Below are 20,260 nucleotides of genomic sequence, written 5' to 3'. Positions count from 1 at the left end.
TTATATAGCTCTACATTTATTTAGGCTATTTGCGGACATTATAATGCATGCGTCTAGTTTTTATAATACAATATGCATAATTTGCATCACTTAGAAACAAGACCAAATGTAATTAACAATAGATTTAACTATATGAGGTCACATTTGCGTGAGGGAGACGTGGGTTCAGCTTGAGAAACAGCTTCATAGTTTGAAATATAGTCCTTGTTAAATAAAAATAATGCGAACATTATAAGCTATTTGGGTCTTATTTCTTAACTGCATCATTTTGGGGAGGAAAGGAAGATTTATATTAAACTGTGTGCTAAAAGGCCTTGCGGTTTGCGGAATCGTAACGCACGAAGTGAAGATGAAATGATGCATGGTGATGTAGGCATGTGGAGGTGTGATGACTGTCTGATTGTTGGGGCCTAACGAGCCAAATGAAATGGTTAGACCTAATAATCGTCATTTCTAAGGATTACTGGTGACCAGAAGGGACCAAATCCCTTTAAATCGGATTGATGAATGGAAAGCCTTACAATAACTCCAAAGACTCCATTTGAAACGCACCCACACCGCAACTTCAGGCCTAGACTATTGTGGATTATGTCTTCACCACTTGCTGGAGGTCTGGAGAACCTCATAAATCCATTCAACACTTGACTTGTTAACAGCATTTACAGGTCTATAAAAAAAGAGAGTGTAATTTGTGTATTGCGCATTAACCCTGTTTTCGTTCATCAGGTCGACTTTATGAGATGTTCCACATTTTAAAAAAAAAGTGTTGACAGGAGGTAGTTGCTATCTTTGGTTATCTAGCTGTATGAGTGTTTATCTGCCTTCATAAAGCTAGATAACCGAAAGTAGAAACGTCCTCCTTAACTGCATAGTGGACAAGTTGGGAAGCAATGATGGCAGGGAACTGCGTGAGGTAAGCAGGCCCTCTGCTCTGTGTGAATCATAGGAGCCCATTTAAACCACTGCTATGTCAGTAATACGATCGTGAGGATAGCTCACAAGTAGTTTCAGGCTGTCATTTTAAATGCACCTTCGGACAGGTGCACGTTTTTGGACTACTGCATCAATTTTGAAAATCTACTGTAGTGCCTTAGTTTAAAAAAAATCGAAAGGGACTATATTTAACTTGTGTTTGACTATATAAAAGAGCTACGATTTATTCTATTAATGCTTTTTTCTAAATATTAATAATTGATGTTGATTTACTCAGCTGTTTTTTTTTTTAAGTTATTATTTGACCAGTTCAGTCAGTGTTGGTTTTGATGTCAAAGGTTTGGTTTAGTCTGAGAAATAATGAAAAAGCTATGAGAAGAAATGTATTTGATAAAACATTTAAACGACAAAATTCCAAGGGAAAAATAAACGGCAAACGTTTACTTTTATTTAGGCTCACAATCAAATTAGGAACAACTAGTCGATCACTAATCGAAGATAAATGAGATGTGTTGAAAATCTCTCCTCTCAACACTCACACGATGACAAATAAGGATTTCTGAGATGATGAAAAGGTGAAATCGTTTTTGTCACATGTCCACAAAATGGCTTCCTTCGTGTTGGTTTTGATTTATCGACAAAAGGGCTTTAAAATATTAAGAATTCATATATAATCTGGACATTTTAAATCACTAAAGATTTTCTCTTTTTTTACAGTCTCTAGATATTTTTGACCACAGACTATCCTACATTTAAAACTTGAAAACTTGAAAATGATAAAAGCTGCATATTTAAGTAATTTGTTGTATACATTGCATTTTTTAACGCATCTTTAAACAACTTTGATATTGTGAACGTGACGTCATCGACCCATTCGCAGAGACAGCTATTAGGCAATGACGTCAAGCTGAAGCAGCTTCATTATGATTGGTCAGATTAATCTGGCTGTACACATCAAAGATGAAGGCATGAGGCGGAATCTAATGCGGAATGAAGGCGCTTTTTTTCTTTTATCCCTGTGGCTTTTTAGTGACATAAGACGTAATTGTGAGACACCAACCCTATAGTGGGCTACTGTAAAAATTGCTGAAAATTATGTAAATATTAGTAGAAAATGTTTAGATCTCAAAATCTTTAGAGGTGTAAGCGCCTTTGGAGCTTCGCGTCGCAGAACCACACACACACACACACACACACACACACACACACAGGTTTGTTTTTATGGTTTATGGGGACTCTCCATAGGCATAATGGTTTTTATACTGTACAGACCGTATGTTCTATTGCACTACACCAACCCTACCCCTCACAGGAAACTTTGTGCATTTTTAGATTTTCAAAAAACTTCATTCTGTATGATTTATAAGCTTTTGTACCCGTGGGGACCACAATTTAGGTCCCCACCGTGACACGAGTCCCCATGAGTCTGTGTGTAGTCAGGTTTAAGTCCCCACCGGGATATATAAACCTGTACACACACTCACACACACACCAGCCTGTGTGTTACGAACTCTTCAGTAAAGCATATATTAAAAATACTGTATCCTTAATTTATGATTATATTCAATATATTAAATAAATATTTATTATAGTGACACAATATTAGAAACCAAATGAAATTCCTGAAGCAATCACGAAAAAAAAAACCCATTGGCGTGTGCTTAAAATGTAGGTCAGTTTAATCTGAATTGGACTCAATTGCCTGGCTTATTAGTCTTTGTTTTACTGCTGTATGGATAATACAACTAAATACAACTAGATGCATACTTTTGTTTTCAGATACAGAAAGAAAAAAGTCTAAGCTTAGAATGGCAATTCAACTAAATGAAGAGAAGAGGAAATTATTGATAATTACAACTTGAAAAGAAAAAAACAACAACTAACAAAGAAACGATAGAGCACAAAAAAGAATACGTTTCATGAGCTGACTGAGCAGATTTTACATTCTCTATATTTGCCCCGTTAAAAATTTTTTTCACATGCCAAGTGTGATTTAAGGTGCGAATTCGGCTTTGCTTGAGCTTTTTAATTCAGTGTTCATTATCTGGCTGTCATTTATGTGTTTGTAAATTATATCAATAATTTAAATGTAAAACTGAAATATTCTGATTATTGTCTATTCCTGGTGTCTTTTATTACTTCAACTCACTGTAGGCTTCTCAAACTGCAGTGTCTTTGTGATAGACCAGAGGACTGGCACTAAGGGGGAAAACGGCATCTGGTAAGTGCAATCAAAGCGTATTACAATGCAACATTGTAATTAGAACAATTAGTTGCAGATTTAATCTGATTCAAACACACAGTAAATCATAAAGTATATGCTAATGAATTCATGCACTTGAAATGAGCCAAATGCAAATAGTAATCCCCAATCAAGTCCAAGACACTATATGCATGACATGAATCTTTCATCAGAAAATCTATATATCTGTATATATAATAATCTATATCTCTCCCTCTCTTGCCATATATATATGCATAGTCATAAAAAGCATCTGTTTATGGTTTTCTGACCTGACCTGTTTTCCTATTTTTGCATGTTTTTGCATCAGGCAGACATTGTGCAATTCACACAATATTAGCAAATGAATAAGAAAAGGGCTCGCTATGACTGTTAAACATAAAACATGATTATCTCATAATTATCTGTTAGACATTAAACATAATTATCTCGGGAAATATCCCTCAAAGCATCAGGCTTGACCTGTGTAAAAAGAACGAAAATAAATCTAAATCACAATATATTTCAACATGCCAAGGAATCTGCAGGACTGCAGGACATTAGGCCAAAGGCTTCAATGCGCTAAATGATCGGAGAGAGGATATTATATGTCTGTCTCCATCTCGATAATGATAAGAATGTATGGGCCACTATCACATTGCATATTACTTTATGTAAAATTAATGTGAGCAAAGAAATTCTGTCATCATTCATTAACAGTGATCTTTTCCAGCTAAACTGGTTACCTAGCACAATTGAATAACGGTTATTCAATGAAATTATGGGTGGACAGTAATTGATGTGGGCTGATTCATTATACCTTCACAGTGACCAATTGCACAGCTGGCTATGAGAGCACAAAAGCCGGACGTTCATGCCTTCGCATGATTCGTGTTGAGCTAACGCACAACTACTTACATTACTAATACCAGGGTTGTCTGAACGTGGTGAAGTTACTTAGCATGACACGAACAAGAAATTATAGTCACCTGATACTGTTTATATCATCCAAAGAAATAATATATAGCAGTTGCCATGACATCTGCTTTGGCAGTGATAAAAGGGGCTTTTTGTTCTTTATTTTCTTGTTTCCCCTTAGCAACTGCCAGCCATTTACACTGCCTTTTTGGAGCAAGAGGGAGAGAGGAAAAAAATGGCGCAATTGTCCAAATGAAAGAAAAGAAAAATAATAGTCAACCCTCATCCTTCTTCTACCAGCTCCCTTTGCCATGACATCTGCTTTGGCAGTGATAAAAGGGGCTTTTTGTCCTTTATTTTCGTGTTTCCCCTTAGCAACTGCCAGCCATTTACACTGCCTTTTTGGAGCAAGAGGGAGAGAGGAAAAAAATGGTGCAATTGTCCAAATGAAAGAAAAGAAAAATAATAGTCAACCCTCATCCTTCTTCTACCAGCTCCCCTCCCTTCTTCATCAACGGAAGCATTTAGTGCCATCTGTGCCCCAGGAGAAAAGAGGAAAAAAAGGAAGGAGTGAGACTCTACATCCCAAGTGCCAATGGGGACAAAGAGGCTGCCAGTTGCCACGGACCACCAGATGCTGGAAGACTGCAAGTCTGAATGAGGGGTGTGCTTTCAGGAAGCCATCTTGATGGAGAAGCTGGCTGCTGCTCCCTAAAATGGCTGTGTTGGCATGAGGTAAGCTGCATCGATGGCTATATCAGACTAGCTGCCGCGTTATTGTCTCAGATTTTAGCTCCGCCAGTGGTTGCCAGGTCGTTTGAAACGTAAAGCAAACGAATTGGGCGAATGCCTACACAAAACGTCTCTTAAAAACGAGTTTTGTGGTTGCTTTTTTGGCGGCGTGAGATTAGGCCCAAATCATTTTCTTTAAAAAGAGCTATCACGCTCTCATCTTTCCTGACTAATTAGAAAATATCCCCGTTATCTATATGCACACGCTCAGATATGCACAAAGACCTTCTGATTTGTAGCGAGCTTTGAAAGCAAATGAATCCCTCCTGCTGCTGTATACGTATTTTCAAATGGAAGAGAATGAAAGTAGCTATTAATTCGTGCTCTTACCCCATTAATTGAATGGAGGTTTGGTTATGTGTTATATAGGACAAAACCGTGCAACGAAATCCATGGCTCAATGACGACACAAAAATGACCACAGCAGATTTTCAGATGAAACCAAAAAGCGAGAGCTGCTTGAACTCACTCGAGAGACTAAGTTAATTGACATACGGCATCCTCTTGACCAAAGCAACAGAGTCAACCTGAACTGAAGAGCACTTTTGTTTCTGCTGCTTAATGATACACCAAATTACTGGCACGAAGGTGCCAAGTGCCCCTCACCAGCTTACAGTAGCACATACGCTGCCCTGCCCAACTTTAATGTTAGAAATAGGTCTGCAGGCTAATGATGTTTGGTGTCTTTTAAAACAGCCACAGTTTGTATCATTAGCTGGTCAAGAGGCGAGAGGTGCAAAACATCACATTGCTCACTCGGTTCACTCGGATGTTGCGTGGTAAATGGAAATTTACGCAGGCCGCCTGGTTGCAGAGAGCTGCGTGTTATGTCATTGAAATGGATGTAAGACACTGAAATGCACTTCACAAAGGTGACTGGTTGCATCATAATGGATTGCTGGTGATATGCAGAGCTGTGCTGGTGCATTTATTGCAGAAAATGATTAAAATAGGTGGAATACACAAACATATTTGCTCTAGGATGACAAATTTGCTTTGCTTTTGTGATGTTCCCAAAACAACACGAACGAATAGAGCGTAAATAATCAAAATACATTGAAATGCGAAGACGAGACAAATGATGCGTCATCTACTGAATATTTAAAGCCACTGAATCCCCCTCGTAATAACAGAAAACCGTTTTTGCATACTTACTGAGCGTGGAAACCCTGTGTGCCTAAAAGACATCCTTGTCCATAAATGAGCTTTTTTAAAAAGACTGACATTTTATCCTAAAAGAGGAGGCTTGGCAGAATAGCCCATCAAAAAAGACGTGTAAAAAAGATCACTGATGTACGGAAGGTGCCCGTGGAGCTTACAAATAAAGGAAACAATGATGCAAGTGCCTCTGTTAATGAAAAAGACCAGACAAGCTCTGCATATTAACATAATTGCATAGGAACAAGCAGAGAGGACTGAGCCCCCAATTAAAGGCACAGCGGCGCTTTGGCAAATGCACGTGGCAGCATTCTATATTTTGAATGTTTATGTTCAAATTTGAATGCCGTCTTTGATGCTTTCAAAGCAGAAAAAGACTTTGATGTTACTGTTGTGCTTGTGTTCAGTCTGCCTTTTTTTCTTGCAGAGAATTATACATGCATTCCAGAAATTTCCGGGGATAAATACACACACAAATATACAATGCAGAAATGTTTCCATTCTGAATGCAAAATATAATTTTTGCAATCTATATTAAGCAGGAGCATTTGCTTTCTCAGTTGTGCATATAAGAGACAAGAACAATCCATGTTCATATTTTTAAAAGAAATAGCCAGAGGTTTAATAATTTAGGGTGTTTTGTGAGCCTGTAATTAATTATAGAAAATTATTAAAAAGTATAAAAAATTAAGATTATACTACAACACAAAGCTACAGATTTCAGATTTAACACCACACATTTGTCTCAATAGATGTTATTATATTATTAATATATGGAAATGGTTTCTCCATCTACATACAAAAGAAAAAGAGATTTTTCAAGATGATACAAAACTGAGCATCTCTATTTGCGACCCAACACTCTGCATACATTTTAAACTCGTCCTTGGACAAAATAGTAGCCTAGAAATGAGAGACTGTACCTTTAATAGAGAATTTCTAATTAGGCTGTGTATCTTGCTGTGAGGGGGAGGGGTTTCCTCCTTCTGCATCTCTCAGGGTTTTATGTAAAAGACCTTCAATGTTTAAATATCTCTCATACAGACCCAAAACTCATTTTATACCCTTGATCAGAGAGTCTAATGCAATAGTGTTACACAACAACACTGCATTTGCCCAAATGGCGCATAATGATAGCACAACTGTAGATGGTTTAACAGTTTTTACAAATGTATAGAAGCAAGAATAAATGTTCACGTTCGCATTTGTGTGTGTGTGAGTATAAGCGGTCGAGCAGGGGGAGTGGATGCTTGTCAGAGCATAATGTGACTGCTGCAGAGCAGTGGCTGAAAAGTGTTAATTATGCCGCTTGGCACGGTGCCAAACCCATACCAGATTTTTCCAGTTTTCAATATGCAAATCATGCGCTGAACTGTGTATTGTTTTTGTGGTTTACCAGTTCTTTGTGTTTTCAGCCAAACAGAATGCGCACATGAGTATTTGAGTCAGAAAAACTAAATATTTGTTTTTTTCCTTTCTGCATCAAGCAAACACAAAAGCTATAGAATAATGCACAGCATTGCTAAGAAATAATTCCAGTCTAAATTCATACAAGCCTATGCATGAATGGAATTATTTGAAACAAAATCTAATAATTCAAATGTAAAAAAAAAAAGAAATTAAATCCTTAGCACATTTGGATTACTGTCTATAGCTCTCTCTGGTACCAGTCCAACGTAATGTGCTTTATGGAGTGGCATATGTAGATTTTAGGCATGGCTGTGATTATATTGTTTCATGGACTGAAAAGGGCAATTCCTTGAAATGTCTGGTGTCTGGCACAATAATCACTTCAACACAAGGTCATTTGCATGTGTGTGTATGATGAAAAATGTGTTTTCATGTCTGTGTGCAAGAAAGTCAATCAGTTTCAGAGTGTTTTTTTTTTTACACAAATTCAAGCATCAATAGCAATACCACAAATTATGATTTGTGATAAATAAGGAGCAAACTGTCAGCTGTAGTCTCTTTGTTGGTAAACAGTTTGATAGTGCCCACATTATTATTCCAGACCCCTCTCCTCTTCTACAATGGCAGCATTGTACGGCGAGTACTTGACGTGGGTCCGCAGTCCCCCCTGTTTCCCACCATTGTCTGAACGGATGGAGTGCCAGAGACAGTGGAGGGTAATAAGCTGAGAAAGATGCTCAGGCCCAGACAGAGCCAGATGCCTAAATTAGCACCAAAACCCTAAGAGACTATCCTCAGGGAACGGCTGAGGATGGGGCTTTATTTCTCAGGCTGCTTCGAGAGTGTGTTAGCAGCAATGTATGCTTGTGCGGTCAGGAATTGCGTGAGCATTTGCACAATCATGTGTGCTCGCGCAGTAGATGCACTCCTCTCTGTGACATATTTTTGCAGTGCCTGCTAGAGTATCGAGTTGTTATCAAGTTTAAATCGTTAAAGGTCAATGCTAATTGATTAATATGAGTGTGTATTCTAAAGTGTAGCATTTTATATTGTATATCTTTTGTCTTAGTGTGTGCAGTTTAATTATTTATTGTATTGTAATTATTGTTGGCTCTTTGACGAATTGCTTTTGTATCCAAAGCGACTTGGATTTGCAAGCATCTGCTAAATGCATAAATGTAATGTATTTGATGCATGATGTGCGTTGCAAAGTATTTATGAATCATAAAGTTCTGTGTATATATTAATGCATTTTGCATGTAAAATCACAAACAACTTGAGTGGAATTTGAAGGACAGTTTGTTCCTCGCCCCCTTCTGCTAGGGCACAGCAGTTGGGCAAGCAATTAATTAAAGCTCCATTACAATATATTGCCCAGTAAAATGGAGGCAGTGATACAGAAAACCACAGAGAAAGTTGAGTATAAGCGGTCGAGCAGGGGGAGTGGATGCTTGTCAGAGCATAATGTGACTGCTGCAGAGCGGTGGCTGAAAAGTGTTAATTATGCCGCTTGGCACGGTGCCAAACCCATACCAGATTTTTCCAGTTTTCAATATGCAAATCATGCGCTGAACTGTGTATTGTTTTTGTGGTTTACCAGTTCTTTGTGTTTTCAGTCAAACAGAATGCGCACATGAGTATTTGAGTCTGAAAAATGATTTTTTTTCTTTTTGCATAAAGCAAGCACAGAAACTAGAGAATAATGTACTGTAGTGCTGTGAAATAACTCCAGTCTAAATTCATACAAGCGTATATGCATGAATGGAATTATTTGAAATAAAATCTAATAATTCAAAGTTTTTACAAATTTTTTCAAATGACTGTCTATAGCTTTCTCTCTGGTAGCAGTCCAACATAATGTGCTTTATGGAGTGGCATATGTAGATTTTAGGCATGGCTGTGATTATATTGTTTCATGGACTGAAAAGGGCAATTCCTTGAAATGTCTGGTGTCTGGCACAATAATCACTTCAACACAAGGTCATTTGCATGTGTGTGTATGATGAAAAATGTGTTTTCATGTCTGTGTGCAAGAAAGTCAATCAGTTTCAGAGTTGTTATTTTTCTTCTCCTTACACATATTCAAGCATCAATAGCAATACCACAAATTATGATTTGTGATAAATAAGGAGCAAACTGTCAGCTGTAGTCTCTTTGTTGGTAAACAGTTTGATAGTGCCCACATTATTATTCCAGACCCCTCTCCTCTTCTACAATGGCAGCATTGTACGGCGAGTACTTGACGTGGGTCCGCAGTCCCCCCTGTTTCCCACCATTGTCTGAACGGATGGAGTGCCAGAGACAGTGGAGGGTAATAAGCTGAGAAAGATGCTCAGGCCCAGACAGAGCCAGATGCCTAAATTAGCACCAAAACCCTAAGAGACTATCCTCAGGGAACGGCTGAGGATGGGGCTTTATTTCTCAGGCTGCTTCGAGAGTGTGTTAGCAGCAATGTATGCTTGTGCGGTCAGGAATTGCGTGAGCATTTGCACAATCATGTGTGCTCGCGCAGTAGATGCACTCCTCTCTGTGACATATTTTTGCAGTGCCTGCTAGAGTATCGAGTTGTTATCGAGTTTAAATCGTTAAAGGTCAATGCTAATTGATTAATATGAGTGTGTATTCTAAAGTGTAGCATTTTATATTGTATATCTTTTGTCTTAGTGTGTGCAGTTTAATTATTTATTGTATTGTAATTATTGTTGGCTCTTTGACGAATTGCTTTTGTATCCAAAGCGACTTGGATTTGCAAGCATCTGCTAAATGCATAAATGTAATGTATTTGATGCATGATGTGCGTTGCAAAGTATTTATGAAGTCTAAATTCATACAAGCGTATATGCATGAATGGAATTATTTGAAATAAAATCTAATAATTCAAAGTTTTTACAAATTTTTTCAAATGACTGTCTATAGCTTTCTCTCTGGTAGCAGTCCAACATAATGTGCTTTATGGAGTGGCATATGTAGATTTTGGGCATGACTGTGATTATATATTTTCATGGACTGCAAAGGGCAATTCCTTGAAATGTCTCCCAAGGTGTCTGGCACAATAATCACTTCAACACAAGGTCATTTGCATCTGTGTGTATGATGGAAAAATGTGTTTTAGTGTCTGTGTGCAAGAAAGTCAATCAGTTTCAGAGTGTTTTTGTACACAACTTCTCCTTACACATATGCAAGCATCAATAGCAATACCACAAATGATGATTTGTAATAAATAAGGAGCAAATCGTCAGCTGTAGGCTCTGTGTTGGTAAACAGTTTGATAGTGCCCACATTATTATTCCAGACCCCTCTCCTCTTCTACAATGGCAGCATTGTACGGCGAGTACTTGACGTGGGTCCGCGGTCCCCCCTGTTTCCCACCATTGTCTGTACGGATGGAGTGCCAGAGACAGTGGAGGGTAATAAGCTGAAAAAGATGCTCAGGCCCAGACAGAGCCAGATGCCTAAATTAGCACCAAAACCCTAAGAGACTATCCTCAGGGAACGGCTGAGGATTGGGCTTTATTTCTCTGGCTGCGTTGAGAGTGTGTTGTTAGCAGCATCATATGCATGAGCGTTTGCACAATCATGTGTGCTCGCGCAGTAGATGCACTCCTCTCTGTGACGTATTTTTGCAGTGCCAGTTGTTATCGAGTTTAAGTCGTTAAAGGTCAGGGCTAATTGATTAGTGTGAGTGTGTATTCTAAAGTGCAGCATTTTTCAGCGTCTTTTGTCTTAGTGTGTGCAGTTTAATTATTTATTGTATTGTAATTATTGTTGGCTCTTTGACGAATTGCTTTTGTATCCAAAGCGACTTGGATTTGCAAGCATCTGCTAAATGCATAAATGTAATGTATTTGATGCATGATGTGCGTTGCAAAGTATTTATGAATCATAAAGTTCTGTGTATATATTAATGCATTTTGCATGTAAAATCTCAAACAACTTGAGTTGAATTTGAAGGACAGTTTGTTCCTCGCCCCCTTCTGCTAGGGCACAGCAGTTGGGCAAGCAATTAATTAAAGCTCCATTACAATATATTGCCCAGTAAAATGGAGGCAGTGATACAGAAAACCACAGAGAAAGTTTGCACTGGGACAGCAACAGTATTTCACAGCAAGCAAAAGGTGAATCACAAAAAAAGGAGGAATTATTTATGCTTAATAAAATAGAAAAAAAGCAGATGGATGCAGTGAACAGGGGAAAAAAGTATTGCAGGAGAGTTGGAGGACTTGCATACAAAGCCATCGAGGACACTGTGTCACCAACTGAGGTTTTCTGTTCTCGACAGCAACGCAGTGGAAAAAAGTAGGGTGAGATAAACAATTGATGTTAATAAATACGCAGATGAACAATAAAATATCGAGGAAATGTGTGTTTGGCGGAGAATAGAAGAGGTGGGGGAGGGCTTTTACTGTCTGACTCAGTCTGTGGCCCCATGTGGCAGTTGCTGCAGCTGGCATGTTAATATCAAAGGCCTATGGGAGGTGGCTATCTGGGAATATTTGTCTGGCATACTAACAGTTTTCTCCCCAGTCATATGTCATCTTTATGTCCAGTGTTATAGGGCTTCACATATTTATTTCTAAAAGCCAGCTCTGTGAGATTTCATTTCATGCTCTTGTGATAGAAACTTAGTGCCAGATTAGATTTGGAAACATATATGACTGCAGGGAGAATGAAAGCTGCTATTGCTTTCTGAGAAAGTTCACACTTGTATATATATTTATATCTTTCAAGTCATTTTTAATGCATGCTTTACCAAAGATATCTCTTGAGGACAAGTTGAGAATGGATTGTGTTAATGAAGACACTTAACCAGGGTAGACGAGTTACGAATCGCTTTCATAACTAAGAAATGAACAGTGGTGAGAAATGACTCAGAAGCATCTCTTGGGTTCGTGTTAAAGACCATTGTGTGTTTTATGGTAAAATTCCCCTTGGATACCTCAGCTGTCGATCTCGTCTTAATCTCGGGATAAACGCGATTATCCCGCGAAGGGTTGTTCTCAGCTTTGTATCAGCTACGGGGGAGCTTTGAAATGGTTTCCCCCCACCTTTTTCTCCCCCACCTTGGACGAGTGGCCATGAAAAGCCTGGGATTGAGATTCCCGAGCAGGAAAACATGCAGCAAAAAGAACCACAGTCAGCAGAGTGGTAGATCTAAACTGAACTATTAAATGCAAAAGGTAATCCAGAGCCACAATGGAGATGTTAGAATCACAGAACTATACGGCATCTTAATCCAGATCATGAACTTGAGAGATGGATGAAAGTAAAAGTACCTTAAAGGGACAGTTCACCCTGAAATACAAATTTTGTTATCATTTACTCACCCTCATGTCACTCTAAAACTGTATGACTTTCTTGTGCAACACAAAAGAAAGTAAGATTGCCTTTCAATATATATATATATATATATATTAAAAAAAACCATGTGATATTTCAGTTTTTCTTTTTTAATAAATCTGCAAAAATGTCAACAATTCTGTGTTTTTCTGTCAATATGGGGTGCTGTGTGTACATTAATGAGGAAAAAAAATTAACTTAAATGATTTTAGCAAATGGCTGCAATATAACAAAGAGTGAAAAATTTAAGGGGGTCTGAATACTTTCCGTACCCACTGTATGTTCATACAGGGTTGGAATAACATGAGGGTGAGTAAATGACAGAAATTTCATTTTTGGCTGAACTATGTCTTTAAGTGGGCTTTTAGACTAAATCTAAGCATATAAAAAGTACCCCTATGTGACTTCAAATCAGTTTCTATGACAAATGCATTTTTTGTTCCTATTATTCAGGTCTATGCAATTAAACTCATAATTTATGTATTGTATTAAGGGGATAACCTTGAAAAAATGTCACTTTGGAAACCAGTTCTTTCAAAGACTTTTCTTTTGTTGATAATGCAGAGTGCTAAAGATGAGGTTGGAGTGACCTGACAAAGAGTTGCGTTGAAAAGTTCTGCCAATGTAATTTGTAATAAAGCAATAAAATAAAAGAGAAGATGGGACTTCTCTGCAAATCCTTAAAGCTCTCACAGGAACATCAGTAACTGTATCCTGGAGGATGCGAGTGCAGAGGGCAGTACTAGGAATTCAAGAACAGGAGAGTGGAGACCAGGGACCACTTAAACCTCCATCATGGTCTCACCATTATAAAAGACCTTGAGATATAATTATCCTCACTTTATAGCTTACCTTTTTGCCCACTTTGCATCCTAATGAGGAGAATTACAATCACTTTTAAAATGTAAATAGAAGAGAATATATATATATATATATATATATATATTGTTGAAACATCATAGTTTTTTGTAAGGTTTGCTTTGAAAAGTCTGACATTGTTTACTTACAAAAATGTTGTGATCCAGCATTGGTCCCCTTAGGACATTATTTTGTGTATTTGGTGTAATGAAATGTGTTTATGCGGTTTAAGGTTAAAAAAACACATTATTTTCCACATACTGTACATTACTGTTTCTCCTCTATGCCCCGCCTTTCTGAAACACATCGATTTTTACAAAGCTCATCGGTCTGAAACGCGAGGTGTGCTCTGATTGGCCAGCTATCCAGTGCATTGTGATTGGCCGAATACTTCAAGCATGTGACGGAAATGTTACGCCCCTTACCATACTGTGATGCCGTGTCCGGCCGGAGCGACGAGACAAAAACATTAAAACCCATTATAAACGAGGCATTTGTTGCATCCAGTGGGGACATAATTACTGATTATAATGACTTATATTGTCTTTTTACGTGTTGCATTGCACCGCGCCGCGCTACTCTCCCAGGAAACAGTCCTCGTCCTCTGTAAAATGCGATGCTCACATCTGAATATTTGGGTTGAACTGTTCTGGAACAGTGTTGCAAATACAACTCAACCACTGATTTCTAGTCGTGTCCTCTTTTGGAAGACCAACAAAGTAGTTTAGCTTTCGCAATGAAGCGTACAGCATCTCCACGACACGGCGGCAGCAACAATACTACAGCGAGAATCAAAGTTACGCCTTCTTTCTTTGCGTGAGCATTTGGGCGGCGTTATGCAAATCTTCCCACATCGTGACGTAGACATGTGGGGGCGTGTTAGAACGAGCCGTTTTAGGGAGGCGTGGTTGACTCTTAACTTTTATAAAGAATATCTCTTTGGGTTTGAGACTTAAGTCTCTGCAACTTTAGGGATCTTATCTATTCACGAACAGCTTGTAACACTCCAAAGAGAAAGGAAAACTTGAAATCGCATCATATGACACCTTTAATGTTTTTGGTGACTATTGGATGACTAAATGATTACAGAATTTTACTTGATGAGTGAACTATCCCTTAATTTCAAATACTAACTCATGGAAAAGGTACAATGAGTGTTATTTTAGTATTATTAATATACTATTATAGTTTTAGTTAATATTTTGAATTAGATTTCTTTACATCTGTTTTTCTTTTAATTTGAGTTAGTTTTAAGTCATTTTGTTGTGTTTTTGTAATTTTTTATAAAACAAATTTTATGTCTATATAGTTTAAGCTTTAGTTTTTATTTTTCCATTAAATTACTTTTAGTTATTAACTCAGCTTAAACTAAATGAAAATTAGAAATTTTGGCAACCACCTGAAATAAAATAAGATCATATTTTATTTCGATAATAACCCAATAATATTAACAATAACCCTGCTTCATGGTTATTATTGTTAATATTATCGGGTTATGATTAACTAAAAAAAAAAAAAATTTTCATTACTTAAACTTATTTCAGTTAATGTTTATTTTCTTTTAAGGATTTTTTAAATATCATTTCAGTTAATGTTTACATTATTTCAAGTAATAAACATCTTTTTTATGGTTTTAGTTCATGACTATAACCATGCTCCAATCCATATGCAAATATTATACAAGGACGTGTGATCCTCATTAATGCTATCAGACTCAAGTTCAAGTTCATTGCCTGTGGGAGTCCCAGCCAGACTGGGAACTTCTTCATCCACCCCTGTGAACCAGCTCACCCCTTGTAACCCACACCCTATCTGCCCCGTCCCCCCACCCCTGTGGTTTTGGTGGCAGGCTGGAGGGGGTCCTCCACTCTGTGCCGTTGCTAAGGGAGCGAGAGCTGGCTGGCCCAGCAATGCGCTGGTGAAAAGGCCCGCCTGTCAAAGTGTCTGAGGGAAGTCAGGCTGGTTGGCTCGCCCCTCTGTATACACACACTCTTATATATACAGCCTGCATGTGTGTGTGTTCCAGACCCTGGGAATGGCAGCAAGCACTTTATATTCATCACCCCCCCCCCCCCCCCCGCTCATTAAGTATGGGAACAGTGATTTGGTAAACAGCCCCCCTCCATCCTAAAATGTCTAGTCGTCTAGTCTACTTCCATCCCATAATCCTCCTCATTGCAACTCCTCTAGGAACAATATTTGTGGCTCTTGGTAAAAATTATTGTAGGCCTTTGGTTCTACAGTGTGAATACACTTTCCTCAAACAAAGATAATTGTAATATGTTTTACAGGAGTTTTTCTACTTCAAAATGGCACATTTAATTCAGTGTTACATTTTCTCTCTTTTTTTTAACCTTTAACATCCATGGAACCTTTCAATTACACAAAAGGTTCTTTATAGAGAAACAATGGTTCTTTTAGGAACTGCTCACTGAAAGGTTCTTTGAGGAACACAAAATGGTTCTTCTATGGCAGTGATCCTCAAATCTGGCTCGCGAGATCCACTTTCCTGCAGAGTTTAGCTCTAACCCTAATCAAACACACCTGAGTTTGCTAATCAATGTCTTCAGGATCATTAGAAAATCACAGGTATAGTTGTTTGATTAGGGTTGGAGCTAAACTCTGCAGGAAAGTGGATCCCGCGAGCCAGATTTGAGGATCACTGTTCTATGGCATCTCTGCAGAAACCCCATTTTGGGACCTTTATTTTTAAGAATGTTCTTTATTGGCATCGATGGTTTCATGAAGAACCTGTAACATTTCCATTCCACAAAAGGTTCTTTGTAGTAGAAAATGGCTCTTTTAAGAACTGTTCTTTGGGAAACCAAAAATGGTTCCTCTATGGCACCGCTTTGAAAACCCCCTTGTGAAACATTTATTTTTAAGAATGTAGTTCTTTGCATGATGAGTGGACTGTTGCAACGATATTAGTAACTTAATATGATTGTTTCTACTACAATCAACATAGTGGTGCATAGTGCTTTAGAATGTCATGGTGGGCTCCGTTCCCATTACAGTAGAGTGTGGTGTGAACGTGTGTGTGTGTGTGTGTGTGTGTTTTCTTGAGGTCTCATTCAAGGCTGAGGACGAGAATTGAGAATAAAAGGCCAGTGATTTGCATAAGCTGCATGCTGTCTGAGGGTTTTTGGGAAGGCGGTGGGAGCTTGAGGAAAAAAAAATATGCGGGAATATAAAAAAAAGAGACAGAAAGAAACCACACATTGTAGAGGCGCAGAAAGAGAGAGGGAGCTTGAATGAAGCAGAGGGTGAAAATTGACAGAGAAAAGGGTCTTGCCAAGTCTCCTGCAGGGATTAAATTGTCCATAAACCTCTCTATATATAATTTGGGAAAACTGGTAATGGCGTTGATACACATCGTACACAAATTCTAAGGGTGACGGGGTATAGAAATGATCCGCACCACTTTTGGAAGCAAATAAAGAATGAGGGATTGTAAACAAATATGGTCAATGCATGTAAAAGTGTTGTGTTGTATGCATTACCCTTCGCTAGATAGCCAAATTAGTTTTACTGACTGCATTATTTGGAGCAATATAAATACTCAAAATTATCTCAAAATGTCACCCTCTTTAAAACTATAATGACCACTAAGCTGAGTGAATATTGTGATGTTGTGAAATTGCCGAATAACACACACAAAGGACAGCACAGCATTACCCCAAACTGCAATTTAGATGCTTGATTGTTCTCATTAAAATAAACTATTGGAAACGCCACCAAAATGGACTCCAACCTTTCTAAAATCCACAACATTTAGAATATTAGCAGTATTGCAAACCCATAAATCCACTTCCTATTATTTGGAGTGAAATACAAGAACAGAATACTGCTGACAATGGTGTGTTTGCATTGCATTGTGTTTCAGTTTTCATAGTAGCAGTCACTGATCGATAATTCTAAACACTTTTCCCATCGCTAGATTGATCAGGAATGGAGTACAGAAGATAGCAGGGTTGTCATTTGCATTTCAGTCAATCAGATATTTTCAAGTTGACAGTGGAGAGACATTCAAGACATCACAAATGTCAGTTTTAGCACACTGGATTAGTTTTGGAATATTTTTGTTTTCCTTTCAGAAACGTAGAAAACAACTTCAGAGAGAAAAAAAAACAGACATCCCTTGTGACCATGCAACTCTAGTTCTTTGGATCTATTTCTAATGTTAACGTTAATATGGTTTTTCATTTCCACTATATTGAATAACACTACACACACTAACTTCACATTGTTGTTGATGCCAGTATGTTGTCTTTTTGACATTTATGTCATAAGAGCAAGCCATGTCATATTAATCTTTTTATTTTCCTCTCTAACCAGGCTCCTGGCAATAAAACGCTGAAAAATTCCCATCGTTGTCATCAGCTGCTGGAGAAACCAAGGCCATCCTGCTATGTTTGAGTCAAATGGTCAATCACATCACCTCAGGAATCCAGTGTGCAGCATCTCTTCCGGATGGTTCGCTGTGAAAATTTAACAAGCAGATGAGAGATGAATTAGAATGTGCACTAATTGATTTAACTGGGTATCTTAAAACCTTGCAGACAATCAGTAAGACTGGATGGGTGTGTGGATTTGGGCTGTTCACCCAGTTAAATCTTAGATGTTAGAAAATGTGTTTTACAATCTTATCAGTGCTGTATAAACTGAAGAGAATAATGTGCCTTAATGTGTGAAAAGTTTACAGTGAAAGTAGTTGTTATTGAAACATTTCAGTGCATGGGAATTTGCGATCCCTATTTTAAATACTAGTATTTTTAATGTTAGTCATCATTGTTTCATGTTATTATATTATAAAATGTGCCTGTTTCAGTTGATGTACAGGAAGGAAATTGGTTAATCCAGATATTTTGTATGGCTGTATGTATGGTTTAAGAATTATGCTCAGTTTCTCTCTGCATTATCATTTGTCTGATTATGTGATATGTGAAAAACGTATTGAACTGCACAAATAAACAACATTAAAGCACTGACAGAATGATTGTTGACACTGAAAGCCATTTTAAATTATACTCTGTATAGAAATGTACTTTAATGGGAGGTGGACGTCAACACAGCTTCACATGTAGTGGCCACAGGCTATTTTGTAACCACCTACTTCAAGACAGCTTGACAGCTCATAGTTCTAGTGCTCCTGTCAGCACCTTGGACAGCACATAATAAGCAAGTGCGGAAAATAACTAGCAGTGAATCACCTCTCTTATTCATGCAGAAGTCATAAAAAATAAAACATATGTGCTGCTCTGGTGTGAATCAGCGCAGTGTGCTTAAGGCGATGTTTGTGTTTTTAATCTGTGGGAAGGAGATCAAACAAATTCATAAAATTCTGTCAATGCTCAGACACTGCATGTCAATGATTGTTTCCATTTACTGAGATTATATTTGAAGCATAGGCTACATAAAACAGAGAAGTTGTCACGTTGAAAAATTATCAAAAGATTTAACATATGAAGTAAAACATTATTTTGAACCAAAATAGAGAGTTAATTTCTATGCCTGAGCTGGATTACTCATTCAACACATTGACAGCTGATGAGAAATATACCTGGTGTAAAACACTGGTTAAATTACATTAAGCCATAAAAAAAGGATTCACACACCTCTCAAGTTAAGATGGATGTCTATGACAAATCTGACAAGATTTAATCTTCAATTGAAATTTGATTTTAATGGGTGCTTTTCCTGCGCAGTTCCAGAATCACAAAAACAACTGAAGAGTTTTCACTCTCGAGTTTGTCAGTGAATATAAATGATCAAATCAAACGTTTATATATTGTAAGCCTCAAATGCGATATGTGTTCAAATAGGCCTGCTTTTACTTGGATTACTTTCAACCAATATTTAACTTAATCGGAATTTGAATATTCTATTTAAAATACCTCTCTGTACATTTTTAAATAAAATTCACATTCTGTTGCTTCATTCAGTTATTGTGGAGCATACAGAAGACGAGCAGATCATTTTTAGTGTTTAAAGAGATTCAAAAGTTTACGTTCTCAATATAATCTTACCAAAATATATTGCAGACAGTCGTTAAATGCATACGTTGAATAAGTTTGGGCACAAACTTTGGTTAATGTATACATGAACTATTTCACCACCGATAATGCTGAGACTTTTCTACCTGCCTTTATGCGAAAAAACGAAATATGTGGAAACTTTTCTCCATTTTATTGCATAATGAAACTCCTTCCCACCAGTTTATATAATTTATTATGGTGTAATTGACTTGCATCAATTAAATTAACAAAAAAGAAGGGAAGAAACAAACTGACGAACAAAATTCATTTATTTTATTTTATTAAAAAACGTAACTATCCATCGTAAATGCTATTCAACAAACATTTACAGTAAGCAATAACCCACCTGTGTATTAGATTTCCAGCAATCTAAATCTAACAAAAACATAGCGTTCGTATCAGGATAAGCCTGTGGAGAAAGAAGAGACTCGTTAGTCGTCGGATGTCGAGTTAATATTGTAGGAGAGACTGCACTGTAACACGGGGTAAGTTGTAACATCATTAGTTTGCAATTAGAAATCAGCTACAGGGGGGAAATCAGCATCATATACATGAGCACCACTCCACTGAGGTGGAGGTACAAATCGTAAGACTT

General features: G+C 37.6%; 1 long non-coding RNA gene across 1 annotated transcript; it reads left to right on the top strand.

Moving 5' to 3' along the window:
* The first annotated feature begins 704 nt into the window (after positions 1–704).
* LOC107594732 (uncharacterized) lies at positions 705–18,773 on the top strand. Its single transcript, XR_001610189.1, has 4 exons — positions 705–913; positions 3,088–3,154; positions 4,567–4,807; positions 17,966–18,773. It is a non-coding gene; the product is annotated as an uncharacterized lncRNA (long non-coding RNA).
* The last annotated feature ends 1,487 nt before the right edge of the window (positions 18,774–20,260 follow it).

This window comes from Sinocyclocheilus grahami, unplaced genomic scaffold, assembly GCF_001515645.1.
Source record: "Sinocyclocheilus grahami isolate Dianchi unplaced genomic scaffold, SAMN03320097.WGS_v1.1 scaffold190.1, whole genome shotgun sequence".
Lineage (NCBI taxonomy): Eukaryota > Metazoa > Chordata > Actinopteri > Cypriniformes > Cyprinidae > Sinocyclocheilus > Sinocyclocheilus grahami.
The sequence above is the reverse complement of the archived record's forward strand: the minus strand, read 5'-3'. Positions and strand labels throughout refer to the sequence as shown.